This window comes from Bubalus bubalis, chromosome 16, assembly GCF_019923935.1.
Source record: "Bubalus bubalis isolate 160015118507 breed Murrah chromosome 16, NDDB_SH_1, whole genome shotgun sequence".
Classification (NCBI taxonomy): domain Eukaryota; kingdom Metazoa; phylum Chordata; class Mammalia; order Artiodactyla; family Bovidae; genus Bubalus; species Bubalus bubalis.
Genome location: NC_059172.1, coordinates 49,320,117 through 49,342,069, shown reverse-complemented (window position 1 = coordinate 49,342,069; position 21,953 = coordinate 49,320,117). Strand labels below are relative to the sequence as shown.

General features: G+C 37.6%; 1 protein-coding gene across 33 annotated transcripts in view; it reads left to right on the top strand.

Annotated features, from left to right (window-relative positions):
• The window catches only part of SOX6 (SRY-box transcription factor 6), a 716,878-nt gene that overhangs the window by 263,705 nt on the left and 431,220 nt on the right, over positions 1–21,953 (top strand). For 4 of the 33 annotated variants that reach the window (XM_025265819.3, XM_045162975.1, XM_025265811.3 and 1 more), the window contains exon 1: positions 21,897–21,953. This exon is cut by the window's right edge and continues 2,108 nt beyond it. The exons of 19 other annotated variants lie outside the window; for them this stretch is intronic. The gene's annotated coding sequence lies outside the window, so the exon portion shown is untranslated. Of the gene's footprint in view, positions 1–21,893 lie in introns of those variants that run through there. 10 more of the 33 variants (XM_045162951.1, XM_045162949.1, XM_045162950.1 and 7 more) reach the window with 6 other exon arrangements.

The following is a 21,953-nucleotide window of genomic DNA, read 5'->3' as shown; positions in this document are numbered from 1 at the left end:
ATAAAGAACATGTAGTACATATATACAATGGAATATTACTCAGCCATAAAAAGAATGAAATAATGCCATTTGCAGCAACATGGATGGATTTAGAGATTATCATCTAAGTGAAGTAAGTCAGACATAGATATCATATGATATCACTCATATGTGGAATCTAATTTAAAAAATGATACAAGGGAACTTATTTACAAAACAGAAACAGACTCATAGATTTCAAAAACAAACCTATAGATACCAAAGGGGAAATGTGATAAAAGGGGTGAATTAGGAGCTTGGGATTAATGTACACATACTTAGTATATATAAAAGAAAACCAACAAGAACCTGCTGTATAGCACAGGGAACTCTACTCAATATTCTTTAATCTACATGTGTAAAGATTCTCAAAAAGAATGTACTTACAGGTTTAACTGATCACTTTGCTGTACACCTGACTAACAATATTCTGAATCAACTATAACATAATTTAGAAAAAAAAAACAAGGAGAAAATGGTATTAATACTGCTATCATTTTTTCTCTTTTAAAATGCATGCCACATGTGATATTTGAAATACTGTTTGGATGGAAAAGCTAATTTTTTAGAGCGAGTTTGAAATGCATTGTTATTATTTCAGCTGAACAAGCACTAACAAGGCAGACGAGTTGGAAACAAAGGCTATAATCCTGTGAATTAGTGATAGCATACTTCAAAGTTCTTACATAATATGATTAGTGGATATTCTTATGAACCGAAAAAATTGGAGTTCCTGACAATGAAAATATTCTAAATAGGGTTTTCAGATTTTCTGATTTTGGGAGTAGACTTTTCTATGGGACTTTACTTGTTTTATAAGAGGTAGTTCCCAGATCTGTGGATATACAGCTCAGGATGTTGTAAATGATGAAGAGGCATTTTCTTAGTCCATTGGGCTACTATAACAAAGTAACCGTAGATAATTTATAAACAGGGCTTCCTCTATGGCTCAACAGGTAAAGAATCCCACCTGCAATGCAGGAGACACAGGAAACATGGGTTCAGCACCTAGGTTTGGAAGGTCCCCAGGAGAACCACTCTGTAGTCTTGCCTGAAAAATCCCATGGACAGAGGAGCCTGATGGGCTACAGTCCAATGGGTTGTAAAGTTTATAAACAATAGAAATTTATTTATTACAGTTCTGTAGGCTGGAAATCTGACATCAGGGTACTGATTGTCGAGTGAGGGCTATTTTCTGGTTCACAGACTTATTGTTATATGGTGGAAGGGACTAGGGAGCTCTTTGGGATCTCTCTTAGTAGTGTTAGTCACTCAGTCATGTCTGACTCTTTGTGATCCCACGGACCTTAGCCCACCAGGCTTCTCTGTCCATGGGATTATCCAGGCAAGAATACTGGAGTGGATTGCCATTCCCTTCTCCGGAGGATCTTCCCGACTCAGGGATCAAACCCGGTCTCCTGTGTTGCAGGCAGATTCTTTACCTCTTGAGCTACAGGGAAGACCTCTTATAAGATCTCTTTTATTAAAGCACTAATCCTATTCATGATGGCTCTATCCTCATGGCCTAATCTCACTTCCCAGTGGCCCCATCTACTGATACCTTTACTTTTAGAGGTTATGATTTCAACACATGAATGCTGGGGGAGATACAACATTCAAACTATAGCAGGTAAAGGAAACTCAGAGAAAGATTTGGCTTTATGCTTTTGGTAAGTTTGATGCAGTGTAATGTTGTGAGATGATATCTGCATAGAAACAGTAGTAATTGTACTGAGTTTGTGTAGTCTTCATTATGGAGAAGGCGATGGCACCCCACTCCAGTACTCTTGCCTGGAAAATCCCATGGACAGAAGAGCCCAGTAGGCTGCAGTCCATGGGGTCGCGAAGAGTTGGACATGACTGAGCGACTTCTCTTTCACTTTGCACTTTCATGCATTGGAGAAGGAAATGGCAACCCACTCCAGTGTTCTTGCCCGGAGAATCCCAGGGACGGGGGAGCCTGGTGGGCTGCCATCTATGGGGGTCCCACAGAGTCGGACACAACTGAAGTGACTTAGCAGCAGTAGCAGCAGTCTTCATTATTTATTAAATATACAAGGGCTTAGAGGCTGTATTAGTATGATAAGTTACTCTTTCTTTCTATGGTATTATCTAATAATTCTCAGGATATATGATATATATCTATATATATATATGTTTTTTCAACATATTTGTTATATACTTTCATTTCTTAAAGATTACAGAGTTCAGCACATATAAACCATAAAACCACAAACTCTTGCAATAAAATTTGGGTAATACCTGGGTATGACAGTTAAATTCTCAGTTGTGATACCATACTGTTTACTTGCAAGATTCATTGTTTCTAGAACAGTAAGGGAAGATGTTATAAACAACAGGGACTATCTAATAGAATAGGCATGCATGCGTGCTAAGTTCATTTCAGTTGTATCTGACTTTGTGCAACACTATGGAGTGTAGCCTGCCAGGCCCCTCTGTCCTTGGAATTTCCCAGGCAGGAATACTAGAGTGGGTTGCCATGCCCTCCTCCAGGGGATCTTCCCAATCCAGGGATTGAACCCATGTCTCTTACATCTCCTGCATTGGCAGATGTGTTCTTTGCACTGGCACCACCTGGAAGCCCTTATTTGATAGTGAAAGAATGGCTCAAAGAAGGAAGTTGGACCTAAGGGAAAGGAACAAAATATGAAAGGAGGAGTATGTTAAAGGAGGAGACTTCAAACAGTGGTACAGAAATTGAAGAAGAGCCCATTTGCTTGGAATGACTACTGACATGTTTCTGTTTTAGACAAATGTTGAGAATGTATTTCTCTACATTTTGTAAAAGTGCAGAATTGTGCATTGTGAACTGTCCTTTGCGGTTGTCATTCTATCTCTGAAATATGAAAGTATGTTAGGGACTTAAAACTCATATAGTTTGTGTCACACTATAGTTTAATAGTGAAATTATATTTCTTTTGTGCACTGGTGTTCATAGATATACTGTGAATAATTTTCTGCACAATGTCATTTTCTTCTCCCATTGTTCCTGATAAATAAATTTGTACACTACGATATTACATTTGTCACAAGAGTTAAAAAGTGGTTGTATCTTATGAGCATCACAAGTTCTGAACATAATTCACTTTAACTAATGTGGAATTTTATAGCGTCAGAAAAAATAATGAAATGTTGTCAAAATAATGAGTAGGAGTTTGTAGAAAATGAAAGAAAACTTATATATCAGAGCTTAAAGTTTTAATTAAGGATCTCTGCATTCCAGTTATTCCAACCTGGTGTTCTGCCAGTGATGACAAAATTACTTATCTATCCTGTCTTCATCCATTGCTTCGAAGATGGTTAATGATTCCATTCTTCTATTGCCTTGCTTTTAATTTTTGTTCAGTTCTCCTTCTGTGAAAGATGTTCAGCTTCTCGTGAAAAGAGGTTAACTGTGTACTTCTTTTGGAATCAATTATTATTGCCCTCACTCAACTGGGCTTATCTTGGTGTGACCTTTTGAAGAAGTAGCCTTTCCAACAGAGTCTTACTCTGAGCTGTCAACCTGAGTCTTTGTTAGTGCTCTCTTCTCCCTTATGACTCACGTAGTCTTGATTGGTTGGCTCCTCAACTTAGCTTGCTATCTGTCTCTACTTTCCCTTCCTTTTTGCGTCTTCTTCCTATGCTGTTAATTCGTCATTCTTTTTGAGATATAATTGATATATAGCACTGTATAAGTTTAAGGTGTACAGCATAATGATTTGTCTTATGTTTAGTGTGAAAGGATTACCACAATAAGTGTAGTTAACATATCATTATTTCTTGTAGAAAAATCTGTGTTTCTGTATAGTACAACCTTAAAGTCTTTAGAAAGCTCTAGTGTATTTTAATAACACATAATGTGATGAGATGAGGAGTCAGAACGATGAAATTTTCTTCTCTGTTGTTACTTATTTTGGTAATTTTGACTAACCTGGGTTTTGTAACCTATATTTTTATAGGTCTAATAATATATGTTTCACTAAGTAATCAATAAATCAGCCAATTATTTATTTAATTAATGTGTTAAGTACTGTGCTAGACATGAAAGAAGTTTAAAATGATTCTTGCTTTCAGTGAGCCTGCAGTAAAAACAAATTCAGGCAGTATATAATGTTGAATTTGAGAGCATTTACTTGTTTTTCAACAAGTATTAGGTGCCTTATATAATAATAATTATTAACATGTACTGAATTATCAATGGGCCAGGCATATTGCTAATTGCTTTAAGTATATTATATAATTTCTATGAGCTAGGTTTTATTATTACTGCTGTTATTATTTTATAATGAAGAAAATAAGGCACAGAGATCAAGTAACTAGACTCGAGTCACAGAGTTAGTAGATGTTGCAACAATAATATAAGCCAGACAGGCTGACTGCTAAACACTATGCTACATATTATGTGAATATCTGTGTTAGGATTATAAACACATTTTGAGATTTTGATAGAAAAGTATAAGTAATTTTGGTATAGTCCTTACTGCAGTATTAGAATTTATTACAGTTTTACTCTTAAAAATATATAAATCTGTTTAATACAATATAAAACAGTTTAGTACAGTAAAAACTTTAATAAAATATAAAATTATTTAATACAGTTTTGTTCTTCAGAATATGGTAAATTTTGATCATGTATACATATATATGTCACACTGTATTTCTATGCATGTTTTATATTTATTCATTTGTTTTTGCTTTGGGGTTTGGAGTTTGTTTTGACAAATGTTTATTGAGTACTTACTATGTGTTGTTGTTTGTTGTTATTCAGTCGCTAAGTCATGTCCAACTCTTTGCAACCTCATAGACAACAGCACGACAAGCTTCCCTGTCCTTCACTATCTCCCGAGTTTGCTTAGATTCATGTCTATTGAGTTGGTGATGCTTCTAACCATTGCGTCCTATGCCATCCCCTTCTTTTGCCTTCAGTCTTTCCTAATATCACAGTCTTTTCCAATGAGTCAGCTCTTCCAAGGTGGCCAAAGTATTAGAGTTTCAGCTTCAGCAACAGTTCTTCCAATGATATTCAGGGTTGATTTCCTTTAGTTTGATCTCCTTGTAGTCCAAGAAACTCTCAAGAGTCTTTTCCAGCACTACAGTTTGAAAGCATCAATTCTTTGGTGCTCAGTCTTCTTTATGGTCCAACTTTTACATCTGTTCATGACCACTGGAAAAATCACAGGTTTGAATATATAGACCCTTGTTGGCAAAGTGAAATCTCTGATTTTAAATATGCTGTCTAGGTTTGTCATAGCTTTCTTTCCAAGGAGCAAGCATCTTTTAGTTTCATGGCTGCATTGGCCATCTGTGGTTTTGGAACCCAAGAAAATAAAATCTGTCACTATCTCCACTTTTTATCCCTTTATTTGCCATGAAGTGATGGGACTAGTTACCATGACCTTAGTTTTTTGAATTTTGAGTTTCAAGACAGCTTTTTCACTCTCTTCTTTCACCAAAAGGTTCTTCAGTTCCTCTCCCTTGTTAGGTACCAGGCACCACACCATATAGTCATTGAAGATATATCAATGAACTAAACAGAAATTCCTACCCTCAAAGAGCTTATATTATACTGGAAGGAGAAAGGCAATATGGAAAATAAGTTATTATATAGTAACTCCAAAGATAAATGCTATGGAGAAAAATAAAATAGGTAAGGTGAATAGGGAGTGCCGAGTATATAAATATGTCCAGTTTTAAGTAGGATGGTCATGGAATTTTTCATTGAGAAGAAGATCTTTCCTCATAGACTTAAAATAACAGCAAAAGAACCATGCATGTATCTAGAGAAGAGTGTTTCAGGCAGAGGGCATGACCAGAGTAGAGACTTTAATGTTGAAATGTGTTTGATGTTCACGCAACTGGAAAGAGAGCAGAATGGCTGGAGATGAGTAAATGAAAGGAAAATAATAAAAGTCAGAGAAATAATAGGAACCAGATTGTTAGGAACTTGTATATCATTGTGAGGATTTTTGCTTTTATCCTGTGTGAGATGGGATGCCATTGGAACATTTTGAGCAGAGGAGAATATGATATTCTTGTGTTTTGAAAGGATCATTTAGATTGTTGCTGGGAATAAATTTTAGGGATACAAAAGGGCGGAAGCAGAATGACCACTTAAAGGCAACTACAGTAATCCAGGTGAAAGTTACTGGTGGCTTAGAGTAGCAGTGGAGGTGGTAAGAAGTGGTTATATTCTGAATATAGTTTTAATGAAGAACTAACAGGACTTTCTAGTAGACTGGATATGGAGGGTGAGAGAAAAAAAGGAATCAAGGATGACTCCAGAATTCTGGCCTGAGAAGGTATAAGGATAGAGTTGCCATTAAGTCAAGTGGGAAAGGCTTTGAGAGGAACAGGTTTTAGGAAATATCAGAAACTCAGTTTTGGACATGTTAAATTTGAGATGTATGCTAGCTAGCCAAAGGAGGTAGGGAGTAGACAGGAGAGAGGAGTGGGCTGGAGATAAAAATTTATGATTCTATAAGCTTATACATGGCAACCCACTCCAGTACTCTTGCCTGGAAAATCCCATGGATGGAGGAGCCTGGTAGGCTGCAGTCAATGGGGTTACTGAGAGTCAGACACGACTGAGCGACTTCACTTTCACTTTTCACTTTCATGCATTGGATAAGGAAATGGCAACCCACTCCAGTGTTCTTGCCTGGAGAATCCCAGGGACGGGGGAGCCTAGTGGGCTCCCATCTGTGGGGTTGCAAAGAGTTGGACACGACTGAAGCAACTTAGCAGCAGCAGCAAGCTTATACAGATATGAGTATAGTACTTCTAGATCTCAATCTGTTATTTGTTCTGTTTGAAAGACTTGTTTCTCATTCTTTGGTTAAGATAATATGGAAAAAATCTGTATTATGTTTAGTTCTTAGTGTAAATTCTGGTTCAAATGTAAATTTATTCCATTGTCAATCTTCTGGTCTGCCTGTATAGTCAAGCATAGTCACATCTAGTCAGGAGAACAAAAACCATGATAAACAGTTTAAGTGGATGGGACTTAATTGAAGATACTTGCTATACAGGTATTGGAAGGTTGCAAAAACAAAAAGGGAAGTCAATAGTTCTTATATCTATATGTTTCCAGATATAACTGTAGGGAGCAGCTGCCAATGATGCCAGCTTCCATTTGTGTGGAAAGAACGTGGCTTATTTGAGTTTAGGAACTTGGAAAAAAATTATGACTGGGGCTTAGATTTCTGGGGAGAGGATGTGCTGTGTGACTTGCTCAGCCTACTGAGGGAAACATGACATGGCTTCTGCTCTAATCACTGAGAAGAGAGTTGTCAGCTGGTGTTGGTATCTTGGAGGGGGTTAGGCAGCTGGTATTGGGAGTGCTAAAAGAAGCTAAGCTGATGGGAATGTAAAATGGTGCAGCCATAAGCATATTTTGCTGCTGGAGGGACGCTCTCACAAGCTAGAAAAAGGAAGTTTCTTTTCTCCTCCTCCCACCTTCTAATTTCCCACTAGTCCCTCTCATTGGCTGAGCCTAATAGGAAGCCAGCTGGCAAGGGAGCATGGGAAATGTAGTGCCCCAGAATCACAGAGCAAAGTATTGAAGGGTGATGTGAGAGTCAGAGACAGTAAGTAAATAACTGGCACATGTACTGTGAATGTTAACATATGAATAAAATTTTAAGACCTCATTCCATTGAAATGTTCAGCAAAGTGGGACACTTTGCATTTTAAGCCACAGTGCTTTGGCTATTTGTTGATAATAAGTAGAAAATAATATTTGGTGTTAAAGAGGATAGTAACTGATTAATTTTAAGAGTGACTTGGTTTTCAAAATTTTAAGCTACTTTCTGTCTCCAGGCAAGAAATTAATCAGTTCACTCATCCAGCAATAGGTACTATTCTTGCACTTAAAATATGTTAGTGAATACAACAAATAATTTTAATTCTCACAGAGTTTATATTACCGATGGGACAGATAATGACAAGCATGATAAGTAAGTTATATAGTATATTAGAATTATATAAGGTCTATAGAAAAAGAAATTTAGAATAGGATGAGGTACATTGATAATGCAAGGAAAGAGTTTTATTAAATAGAATGATTAGAGTAGGAGTCATTGAGAACATGACACTTGAGCAAAGACTTGAAGAAGGTAAGAGTGTAAGCCATAGGAGAGGAAATTGTTATTTTCCATTTTTTTTATGATAGCCTGCCAAGTGGATGTGATATTCTATTTCATTGTGGTCTTGATTTGCATTTGCCTAATGATGGATGAAAAGGCAAAAAGATAGGACATTGAAAGATGAACTCCCCAGGTCTGTAGGTGCCCAGTATGCTACTGGAGATCAGTGGAGAACTAACTCCAGAAAGAATGAAGGGATGGAACCAAAGCAAAAATGACACCCAGTTGTGGATGTGACTGGTGATAGAAGCAAAGTCTGATGCTGTAAAGAGCAATATTGCATAGGAACCTGGAATGTTAGGTTCATGAATCAAGACAAATTAGAAGTGGTCAAACAGGAGATGGCAAGAGTGAACGTCAACATTCTAGGAATCAGCGAACTAAAAAGGACGGGAATGGGTGAATTTAATTCAGATATCCATTATATCTACTACTGTGGGCAGGAATCCCTTAGAAGAAATGGAATAGCCATCATAGTCAACAAAAGAGTCTGAAATGCAGTACTTGGATGGAATCTCAAAAACGTCAGAATGATCTATGTTTGTTTCCAAGGCAAACCATTCAATATCACGGTAATACAAGTCTATGCCCCAACCAGTAATGCTGAAGAAGCTGAAGTTGAATGGTTCTATGAAGACCTACAAGACCTTTTAGAACTAACACCCAAAAAAGATGTCCTTTTCATCATAGGGGACTGGAATGCAAAAGTAGGAAGTCAAGCAATACCTGGAGTAACAGGCAAATTAGGCCTTGGAGTACAGAATGAAGCAGGGCAAAGGTTAATAGAGTTTTGCCAAGAGAACACACTGGTCATAGCAAACACCCTCTTCCAACAACACAAGAGAAGACTCTACACATGGACGTCACTAGATGGCCAACACCAAAATCAGATTGATTATACTCTTTGCAGCCAAAGATGGAGAAGCTTTATACAGTCAACAAAAACAAAACCAGGAGCTGACTGTGGCTCATCATGAACTCCCTATTGCCAAATTCAGACTTAAATTGAAGAAAGTAGGGAAAACCACTAGACCATCCAGGTATGACCTAAATCAAATCCCTTATGATTATACAGTGGAAGTCAGAAATAGATTTAAGGGACTAGATGTGATAGACAGAGTGCCTGATGAATTATGGATGAAGGTTTGTGACATTGCACAGGAGACAGGGATCAAGACCATCCCAAAGAAAAAGAAATGTAAAAAAGCAAAATGGCTTTCTGAGGAGGCCTTACAGATAGCTGTGAAAAGAAGAGAAGCAAAAAGCAAAGGAGAAAAGGAAAGATATACTCATTTGAATGCAGAGTTCCAAAGAATAGCAAGTAGAGATAAGAAAGCCTTTCTCAGTGATCAGTGCAAAGAAATAGAGGAAAATAATAGGATGGGAAAGACTAGAGATCTCTCCCAGAAAATGAGAGATACCAAGGAACATTTCATGCAAAGATGGGCTCAATAAAGGACAGAAATGGTGTGGACCTAACAGAAGCAGAAGATATTAAGAAGAGGTGGCAAGAATACATAGAAGAACTGTACAAAAAAGATCTTCATGACCCAAATAATCATGATGGTGTGATCACTCACCTAGAGCCAGACATCCTGGAATGTGAAGTCAAGTGGGCCTTAGGAAGCATCACTACAAATAAAGCTGGTGGAGGTGATGGAATTCCAGTTGAGCTATTTCAAATCCTAAAAGATGATACCATGAAAGTGCTGCACTCAATATGCCAGCAAATCTGGAAAACTCAGCAGTGGCCACAGGACTGGAAAAGGTCAGTTTTCATCCCATTCCCAAAGCAAGGCAATGCCAAAAAATGCTCAAACTACCACACAATTGCACTCATCTCACATGCTAGTAAAGTAATGCTCAAAATTCTCCAAGCCAGGCTTCAGCAATACGTGAACCGTGAACTTCCAGATGTGCAGGCTGCTTTTAGAAAAGGCAGAAGAACCAGATATCAAGTTGCCGACATTCACTGGATCATTGAAAAAGCCAGAGAGTTCCTGAAAAACATCTATTTCTGTTTTATTGACTATGCTAAAGCCTTTGACTGTGTGGATCACAATAAACTGTGGAACATTCTGAAAGAGATGGGAATACCAGACTACCTGACCTGCTTCTTAAAAAACCTGTATGCAGGTCAGGAAGCAACAGTTAGAACTGGACATGGAACAACAGATTGGTTCCAAATAGGAAAAGGAGTACATCAAGGCTGTATATTGTCACTCTGCTTATTTAACTTCTACGCAGAGTGCATCATGAGAAACGCTGAGCTGGAAGAAGCACAAGCTGGAATCAAGATTGCCAGGAGAAATATCAATAACCTCAGATATGCAGATGACGCCACCCTTATGGCAGAAAGTGAAGAAGAACTAAAGAGCTTCTTGATGAAAGTGAAAGAGGAGAGTGAAAAAGTTGACTTAAAGCTCAACATTCAAAAAACTAAGATCATGGCATCTGGTCCGATCAGTTGATGGCAAATAGATGGGTAAACAGTGGAAACAGTGGCTGACTTTTTTTGGAGGGGGGCTCCAAAATCACTGCAGATGGTGATTGCAGCCATGAAATTAAAAGACACTTGTTTCTTGGAAGAAAACCTATGACCAACATAGACAGCATATTAAAGAAGAGCAGAGACATTACTTTGCCAACAAAGGTCCATCTAGTCAAAGCTATGGTTTTTCCAGTAGTCATGTATGGATGTGAGAGTTGGACCATAAAGAAAGCTGAGCGCCAAAGAATTGATGCTTTTGAACTGTGGTGTTGGAGAAGACTCTTGAGAGTCCCTTGGACTGCAAGGAGATTCTACCAGTCCATCCTAAAGGAGATCAGTCCTGGGTATTCATTGGAAGGACTGACGGTGAAGCTGAAACTCCAATACTTTGGCCACCTGATGCAAAGAGCTGACTCATTTGAAAAGACCCTGATGCTGGGAAAGATTGAGGGCAAGAGGAGAAGGGTATGACAGAGGAAGAAATGGTTGTATGGCATCACTGACTCAATGGACATGAGTTTGAGTAACCTCCAGGAGTTGGTGATGGACAGGGAGGCCTGGCGTGCTTCAGTCCACGGGGTTGCAAATAGTCGGACACGACTGAGTGACTGAACTGTACTTACTGAATGATGGATGATGTTGAACATCTTTGCTATATTTATTGTCCATTTGTAGATCTTTGGAGAAATGCCTGTTTGAATCCTTTGCTCATTTTTGAATTGTGCTTGAAATAGTTGTTATTGAATTGTAGCAGTTCTCTGTGTGTTCTGGATATTAAAAACTTATCAGATATATGATTTGAAAACTTTTCTTTTTCTGTGTGTTGTAGTTTCACTATCCTGGTAGTGTCCTTTGATGCACATAAGTCATTTAAATTGATGAAGTCCAGTTTATCTATTTTTCTTTTGTTGCCTGTGCTTTTGTGTCATATCCAGGAAATGATTGCGGTGCAATGTCATGAAGACTTCCCCTAAGTCGTCTAAGGGGTTTAAGCTTTTAAGTTCAGGTCTTTGATCCATTTTGAGTTAATTTTTGTATATAGTGCAAGTTAAGGGTTTAACTCTATTGTTTTGTGTAGGTATTCAGTTTTCTTAGCACCATTTGTTGAAAAGATCCTATTTGCTTTTTATCTGAACTTTTTATAAATTTTGATATTGGGTAAAAGAGATTAGAAATTTGTTTTTTACTTGTCTAGTGTTTTTTACATTCTTTTTTCTCTGTCTCTGTTGCCTGCTATCATTTGCAAAACATAATACAAATGCTAGTTCACTGAATAATTATTTCATAATGCATATACCGTTAAAAGAATACTATATTAGGTGTAGTGTTTTCTAGGAAAGTTACTTTTGAAACATACTTTTATAATATTTCCTGCTCCCTGGGAAATTTCATAGGCTTTATGTTTGTGTATATATGTTATCTTGAAGTGCTAGATAACAATTTTTCTGTACACTATTATCAGTGTTTAGTCCATTGGAAATATGGGCATTATGACTTTTCCATCCATACTTTTTTGCCTATTAGCTCCCAGCATTTTTAATCATCCATTTTCATTTTGTGATGTGTCTAAGCTGAGGGTAGGATCGAAAGTTGTGTTTCATGGTGATTTGTAATTGCTTGGGATAATTATCTGAGATTAACCTCATACTTCACTGGGACGTGTTCTTTCTTTTTATCTTGCCTTGCACTGTGGTTACACATTATTGACTGTGATGAGAGCTAGTTCTTTTCTTTAAGCCCCAAGGAAGAAAATGTGGTTGCTTTCTATGTCATAACTGTGTGAATGGCTCGGACTCTCGTGGCATCATTAGGGCTCTCAGTGGAGAGCATGCTGTCTCTCTTAGCCTATCATGAATCTGGCATGCTATGAGAGAAGGTACCTTTGGAACATTGTTATTTGCACTGCTCTTGTTTCCTGAATATAGTTCTTATGTTGGGCTCTATGGAAAATGTGAGGTATATTTATCCTGACAGTAACAATTCCAAAAAAAGACAATACAATGTACTTCAAATAAGGAACTTTACTACTGTTTCAGATGCAAAACTAAAATCAAATTACACATAGATGCAAAAGGTGCTTCATCAAAATCCATCCTATACCTTCAGTCTAGTCTGAGGAGTTAGATTGCAGACCCAGATCTACCTTCTCTACTTATTACACTTGAATAAATTTCACTTGGATGAGCTAGTTACTCTAGCAAACTTCTAATTTCTGCACCATACTTTATAGGACTTGCTGATTATTTAATTTTTGCTGACCCAGTAGGGTCAACTCAATTTCATGAAAGCTTGGTATGTATGTTGATGGTTTTACACTCTTACACCTGTCCTGTGATTTTTGTACTTGGGTTACAAATTTGGGATTTGATGCTATCTGGTAGGCATGGTAAAGAAATGAAAGAACTGGAAAGAAATGTATAAATTGTGACACTGATATGTATAAGAAATACTTCTGTGTTAAACAGTGATTCATCTTGAGTACTCTAGTTGCCAGTACGCTTGTGTACATCTCAGTGCAGAAAGAATTATGATATGCCAGGCTTATCAGTTAATTTACTCTCTATGGCAGTCATTGACCAGTGAAAGCATGGGATTTGGACATGTATCTAAATCTTTGCTTTGTAATTTACCTATAGTATCCTTAAACCTTTCTCATCAGTTTTTCATCAATAAATCAGAGATAATATTACTAGAATTGTCATACATTTTGGAAGGATTAATGAGGTATTATTTGTATCTCTTTGTCTAGTTAAAATAGTTTTCTACAGTATGAAAAGTATTTCTTTATGTGATTTGATTTAATTGTTTGTAGATAATTTTATAATGCACTCCTTTTCAGGATGTTAGGATGCAAGAATAATCAGAGTCCTTTCTAACCAGTCCCTAGCAGCTGATTAAACACTGTATAGAGAACTGGGAAATATGAAAGATGGCAAATGAAATCCTGGCAGAAAGAATAGTCTAATCCCAAAGGACATTTTCAACAATAGTCTGGGCCCTATGCCTAGTACTTAGAGGGGCCTATGGTATGAAACGCCTGCCCCTCACTGTACCATTCCCAGAATCTTATTTGTTAATGCTTGGCTTTATTAATAAAGTCATGACCACTTGTTCAGCATTGCATATGGTTAGTTGTGATTTCCAGCTGCCCGTTGGGCTAAAGTGTAAACAGTGAGTAGATTGTTATGTTCTATTAAGCTTAAAGCTGTGATCTCATGTCTGTACCACATATGTCTGCAGCCAGAAATATATCCTTTTCCTGATCTCGTGGAAGAGAAGCGGCACTGTATCTGAAAAGAATCTGAATTCATTAGTCTAAGGGCTTTTAACTTTTCTTCTTACTGAAACCAAAGAACAAAATAAAAGCATAGAGTCGTGAACATCATCAGTAGGATGTCAACATGACACCAAACAGCATAATATATTGTCAAGACGAACGTTTAATCTGGTGACTGAAATTTCTATACATTTGGCATTTTCACAGAGGACAGAATGCAGGCAATAATCCAACAATCCAGTCAACAAAGAGAGCCTTAGTACAGTGGATTTGAAATAAGCACAACAGTTTGTCTGAATGACTGAGAAAATGCCCATTGATAGAACTGGCTCCTAAATTCTGGCCCAATTGTTAATATGCTAGGTTAATTAGCATCTAAAATTTTGCTTTAATATGTTGATCAGGGATACTGTTGTTATTGTTGTTGGTGATGATTTTTTCTTTTTCTTTTCTTTAGTTTTTCTTTTAAAATCAGCTTCAGCTACTTGACATTACAGATGTTTCAGCTGTTCCCGCAGTGTGAATGCTAGATAAAAACCTGAGGTTCTAAGCTCTCTGGAAAAGAAACTTTATAATGACACCATTTTATACCATACAAACAAGATGCTTTTAGATGTATATTTGTAAATATTTGTCACTTATTCTTCAGAGTAGTAATAGCCCCCATTTTCAGATGAGGAGGCTGTTTGTTTAAACAACTTTTCAAGGTCACAGAGTCTGGTTTCATACATAGGGCCAACTCTGTCCTTGTGATCTTCCAGCTATGTCACATTGCTTTTGCCTCTTTATAAAATGATTTTATAAGATAGCTTCTGGCCTCTATATATGCAGTATTTCTGAGTAATAATACTAGTAATTAATTGTAGTTCCTTTTATTTGCATGGTGCTTAATTCTTTTCAAATTGAGTATGGCCATTTGCTCATATATTCTACCTGACTACCCTTTTGGGATAATCAGGGTAAGTATTATTATCCCTGTTTTACAGATGAATCAGATAACTTGCCTAATTTTATTCTTTAAATTTATTTTTATTGGAGTATAGTTACATTACAGTGTTGTATTAGTTTCTATGGTACCTACTGGAGTCTTTTAGCTCAGGGTACTGGTCCAGAAGCTGTTGAAAATTCTCTAACCTGGATGGAATAGAGAAATTTCAGGGAGGAGGAAAAGTTAGGTTTGAAAACACATTTTTCTTAATAGTTAATTTGTTGGGTAATGTAGGATGCCAGTAGCACCATATGGTAGGTGTACTTTCTGAGTATTGATAGAAATACAAAAACATTTAATAATTCTTCTTTCCTTCAAGGAACCTAGGACAGACAGTGTTGTGATAGAAATGAACACTGGCCTTGATTATCAAAAGAGTTGGATTTTGTTGCTAGATCTCCCTTGACTGTCTGTGGTTTTGGGCAAATTTCTGCCCTTCCCTATAAGTTCCCTCATCTGAGAAGTAAGGAGAAATAACTAGATAACTTTTAAAGGTACTTTCATCCCTAAACTCTTTCAAATCTTATCTCTTGACCCCATTACAGAAAAATTGTGTTGAATTGTCTGGTACTGGTAAATTCAGAGGTAAGCAAAGATGCAGAGACTCTCACTTCTGGGGAGCTGACTTTAAAAACTGAATAGTCCTTAAAAATAAAGCCCTAATCAGTTACATCAAAATTATGAGGCACATCTAGAATAGTTCTAGGTCAGGATAGAATTCTTAGCTCTACCACTCACCATTTGTGTAACAGTAGGTAATTTATTTTACCATCCTGAATTTTAGTTTCCATATCTTTACTATAGCAATTACCTCCTTTCTGTTAAAAAACTTTTACTGACCATTAAGCATTATGCTAGATGCTGAGGCTATAAGGTGAACTTTTTCCTTTAGGTGTTCAAGGTGTCTCTCTGCTAGGGGGTTTGCAATTGAAGCCTTTTCTCTAGTAATGGAATCATAGAATCTTAGAGGTGGAAGAAATCTTGAGATAGTTCAATTTGGATTTAGAGTGTGAGCTTATGAGCGCAGAAACTGTATTTTGTTCACTAACTTTATCCCAAGAATCTACAACTATGTCAAGCATATGCATATGCATACTGAATGAGTTAATAATAGAAGAATAGTGAGAAAAATACTATTTGGCTTACGTAGAGCCTTCTTTACCTGGAACCGTGTTGTTTACATGTTAGACTGGCAATGTGCCGAGGCTCATGGGCATCTCTGTGACAGAAAGGGTAAACTGGGATATCCTCTGTGGGCATAATCACACTGACTGCTTCTTCAGTGAAATGTCTGACTTGTCATCCCTTGCATAGGAATGTTGAAAGAGTTTCACATGTTAGTTCTGAGAAAGGGTGGATTTGTTTGTTGATCTCTATTCCTCAGGAAGTTGTAGAGCTCTGAAGAAGCAGTTTCCTTTACTTTGTGGCATAGAGTCCTTCAGCCATAACAAACTCTAGATAGAATTTACCTGCTTTTTAAATTTTTCTTCCATCTTCAGACCCTGGTTCCCTGTACCCCCACGTCCTCCCCACAATACATATGGCATACCACACAGTGCTTCTACATAATCACCCTTTATTTAACTTTCTTTGGGGGAATTATGCTGTGCTCTATGGAGAAATTGCTTTATTTTCAGGGTTCTAGATTTTCTCTGGGTTTCCTTTGGCATTTCCTGAATGGAGTCCATGAGGCTTGTTTTTTGTGGGTGGGGTGGAGTATGCGTTACAGAGATTGTTACGCTGTGCAGGCCCAGGAAGGGAGAAGTGGAGTTAGGGAACACTGATATGGAAAGCAACCAAGAGGGCTTTTTTTCATTACTTATTATTTCACTTTCAAGAAGAAGATGTGGTTTCCTCAAAAGAGCAGAGAAATGAGACTAGTAATTATCATGCTTCAATCATTATCTGTTTAGCAATCACTGTTACTTTTTCTCCCCCTCTGTGACACAAGAGGCTCTTTTTGTTTGTTTGTTTTTTAGGAGAAAACCACATGATATATGGAAAGGACCTTTGTTTTAGAGGACCTGGTCTTCAGTCCTGGCTTATTCACTTCCTAGCCAAAAAACTCTGGCTGATAAAAAGTTATCATCTCTGAGCACTATTTGCAGAGGCTGATTGCACCAGGTTATCATATGAATTAAAATAAATAATGTATAGGAGAAAGCTTCATAAATTATATATTATGAATTATATACAAACCTACATTACTTGCTTCCACTTTCCATCATCTCTCAATTATCAAGAATCTCTTGTTGCCTTTTAAAGTAGAAATATATCTTGTATTTTTCTCCCTGACTTTCAATAGCCTCATCAAATTTGAAAGATTTGGAAATAAACATTCTCTTTTCCAGATTTTCCTAGGAATCTTCATCAGCCCATTTCTCTGGCACCCTAAACAGCTGTTGTGTGTGTCCATCCAAAGGTGGTTGCATTTCACTGGTTCAAGAGTACATGATTCTGGTGTAGAGTTGCAGAGTTTTTGCTAGTAATGGTTGCTTGCTCTGAGATATGCTATATAATTTGGTATATTAATGAGAGGAAGTCAGGATGATGCTTTATAAGTGACAGAGACTTTGAGAAAATGGCACAACTCTATTTTTTTTTTCTAAAGAGAAATGCTTCTCAAATTTTTTTTTTCCTTCTCATTTTTTCCTGGCAGCTTTGTATATTCTGCTCAGGTTTTGTTTTTTTTTTTCCTCCCCTACTTTATGAAAGCTCTTCTTTCCATATTTCCTCTAGTCAGTGTTTACAGCAGAAGTAATATGTGTTTTATAATTTTTTTAAGTGTTAGAGTTGTTTAATCTTAGAACAACATCTATTGAGTGAAGGAGGAGGGCATGGCAACTTACTCCAGTATTCTTGCCCAGAAAATCCCAGGGACAGAGGGGCATGGTGGGCCCCATGTCTATGGGGTCTCAGAGAGTCAGACACAACTGAAGCACACAGTATTTTTAAAGTAGTCAAGGGAATGCTGACTCTGGATTGACACTGCATGTATTTGGATACTGACTCAGCTACTACTTATTAGCTGTGTGACCTTTTGTCAAGTCACTTAAATTTTTTGTTCCTTATTTTCTTCTGTAAAATGGGTGTAACAGTAGTACCTACATCATTGGCAGTTATGAGGACTGAATTTATATATATGTTTTTATATATAGTGGTGGTTTTTTGCAACTATATATATATATAGTTGCTGGGTCATGTCTGACTCTTTGCAACTCCAGAGACTGTAACCACCAGGCTCCTCTGTCCATGGGATTCTCCAGACAAGAATACTGGAGTGGGCAGCCATTCCCTTATCTAGGGCATCTTTCCAACACAGGGATTGAAACGGCATCTCCTGCATTGCTCCTTACCATCTGGCCTTACCTGGCGGCTCAGTGGTAAAGAATCTATCTAACTATCTTTATATATTTGTTGTTTCTGTTCAGTCTCAGTTGTGTCCAACTCCTTGCGACCTCATGGATTGGAGCATGCCCGGCTTCCACGTCCTTCACTAACTCCTGGAGTTCGCTCAAACTCGTGTCCAATGAGTTGGTGATGCCATCCAACCATCTCATCCTCTGCTGCCCCCTTCTTCTGCTCTCAATCTTTGCCAGCCTCAAAGTCTTTTTCCGTGAGTCAGCTCTTTGCATCAGGTGGCCAAATTATTGGAGCTTCAGCACCAGCCCTTCCAATGAATATTCAGGGTTGGTTTTTTTTAGGAATGACTGGTTTGATCTCCTTGCTGTCCAAGGGACTGTCAGGAGTCTTTTCCAGCAGCACATATATGTTTATATAAAATATATATTATTTATATATAAATATGTAGTCAAGTAGACACAGGTTCAATCCCTGCATTGGGAAGATCCCCTGGAGAAGGGAAAGGCTACCCACTCCAGTATTCTTGCCCGGAGAATCCCATGGACAGAGGACCCTGGTGGGCAACAGGTCCATGGGGTCTCAAAGAGTCAGACATGACTGAAGCCATGTAGCACATAAGCACACACATACACACACGCACATATATTTAGCTGTTATTATTACCAAAAACTTACTGCTATTAATGTATATTTGAGACAATCAATACATTATGAAGCCTTAATATGTGCTTAGGATTCTGCTAGTTATCTTGGGAATTCAAATTGTATGTCACGATTCTTGTCTCCCTCTAGTGACTTGGTTGAGGGTAATGTAAGGCATATTTGGATAGTACAAGTTGCCTGAAGATTTGCTGCAGGGCTCTTCTATGGCTTGACTGGTGACACAGAACATAAACAGAACAGGGAGCTGACAAATACAAATGTATTGATCAAGGTAAATGAATGTTACAGAAATAATTACAGTGGGAATGCAATAGTGGGCTGATATGCTCTTGAAAGGCTTTTGGAGGAGGTAAGATATTAGCTGAGCCTAGAGTGTAGAATATGGAAATGTGGAGATGAGGAAGGGTCTCATTTTTGGGAGAAGGAGTAGGGAATGGGAATAGGAACATTATAATGCACTAGATTAAAAAGCAGAGACATTACTTTTCCAGCAAAGGTCCATCTAGTCAAAGCTACGGTTTTTCCAGTAGTCATGTACGGATGTGAGAGTTGGACTATAAAGAAAGCTGAGCACCAAAGAATTGATGCTTTTGAAGTGTGGTGTTGGAGAAGACTCTTGAGAGTCCCTTGGACTGCAAGGAGATCCAACCAGTCCATCCTAAAGGAAATCAGTCCTGAATATTCATTGGAAGGACTGATGTTGAAGCTGAAAATCCAATACTTTGGCCACCTGATGCGAAGAACTGACTCATTTGAAAAGACCCTGGTGCTGGGAAAGATTGAAGGCAGGAGGAGAAGGGGATGACAGAGGATGAGATGATTGATGGCATCACCGAATGGATGGACATGAGTTTGAGTAAACTCCGGGAGTTGGTGATGAACAGGGAAGCCTGGAATGCTGCAGTCCATGGTGTCACAGAGTCAGACATGACTGAGCAATTGAATTGAAGACAGACCAGGGTTAAAGCTCTGGTGCTGCCTCTTACTGCCTTTGTGACCTTAGTTAAGTAACTTAATCTTCCAGAGTCTCAGTTTTCTATACTGTAAAATGGGGGTAATGTTAGTTTTTTAAGTTTTGTTGTTGTTCAGTTGCTAAGTCATGTCTGACTCTTTGTTAATGTGAGTCTTAGAGCTAACTCATGTAAAGCAGCTAGCACAGGTCTTGGCTCATAGTATTCAGTAAATGATATGACTGGGAATAGAGTGTAAACATTAAAAGCATGGGTTTTAAAGTCAGGCAGGACAGGTTTGAATATTCTCTACCATTTACTAGCATTATAACCAAAACCCAGTCTAAGCTTCACTTACCTCATTTGAAAATGGGGATACATTAGTAGCTTTATTGTTGAATTGTTTGAAATTGAGTGAGGTACTGAGAAGCATAAGTAACCAACAGAGCACATAGTATGTACTCAATATACATTAGCCATGATGTTATTTTTATTGGTATGCTATCTCTCTTCTTCCTTCCAGGTATTCCTTTTGTGATTATTCATATTCTTTCATCCTTTCCTCCCCCCATCTCTTTGTTTACTTCCTTTCAACAACATTTATCAGTAGCAGTTATAGAGACTGAAAACAGAGACTTAAAGGAATGTGGAGGTAGAAAGTCACTGGTTAGCACCAGTCAGTACCGCATGTCCAGCAGAGCACCGAGGACAAGATAAGAAGAGAGAAACTAAGCACACGTCAGTACAGATGACAGGAGCATAAACATATGTATGATCTTCTGGATGACTGCTCCTTCTTGAGGCCACTAGGAATTTTTTTCTTAAGGGAAATTCAGATCACATAACTCCTTTGATTAAATTCCTTCAATAATTTGCTATTTCCCTGAGAATAAAATCCAAACTACTTTGAATTGCCTTTAAAATCCCTTCCAATCTGTTGTCAGCCCATCCTGCCAGATTCTTTCCCTGTTACTTCCCACTATACATCCCATATTCTAGCCACTTTAAAGTTCTTCCCCTTCTTTGAATATAGCCATAAGTTTTTGTAGCTTCTTGGCTTTGTACATCCTGGGATAATGGACATCCCTCTTATTTCCACTGGACAAACTTCTGCTCATCTGTCAGGACCCAGTTAAATGGGACTTCTTTAGTGCCTCGGATCCACCCAAAATGAACTGTGTATTTGTTCCTTCCTTTGGGTTTCCACAATACTATTTATAGCTCTCTAGCAGCAGCAGCAGAAGCAAATGGTTACTTATCATAGCACCTTGAAGTGATTTATATTCCATGCTGTCTAGACTGTTAACTATTAGATGGTACTCTCTTATTTATATGCCTCTGTATATATGCCTCAAGTCAGTACTTGACAAGGGCAGGTGGTAAACATTTGAAGTCTATGAACAGGGTAGTAGGCTCATGAATGGCAACTTTTCTGGTTCACTAGCCAATTTTGGGATTTCTTCTATTAAGATTGCCTGAGTCATAGACTCATAGAATTTCAGTGTTGGGGATATACCTCATTTTATAGATAAAGAATTGAGGCCAGAGAGAGGAGATTTTCTTCCTTTGTCCTTCTGGTCAAACTGTGAATTCCCTTCAAAACACAGTGGCAGAATATTACTTGAAATTTGTTTTAAAAATCATGTTAGTTTACTTCCCTTGTATGGCCTGTCTTCTAGACTCATTTGCATAAATATGTATTTAGGTGTTCTTTCTAGATCAGTAATTTGGGTATAAATTGATGCTCAGCTGCTTGAATTGATGTGCATATATGTATTATATTCTGTTCAGATGCTGTTAAAACCAGTTGGCTCTTCTTTTGGTTTCCTTGCTTTGTTTGCTATAGCACTTCTCTGTTGGTAGTACCGTCTGTTCTATCAGAATAAAATTCTGACTTTTATTGTTTTTGTAAGATAAAATATGTTTTTAAAGATAAAAAAATATACTGATTTTTCCTATCATTCTGTAATTTCAAGAGTCATGAATGACAGAGAATGTGGGGAGATTATTCCCTAGTTAGAGTTGTATTAGTAATTTGCTAATGTTTAATGGTTTAT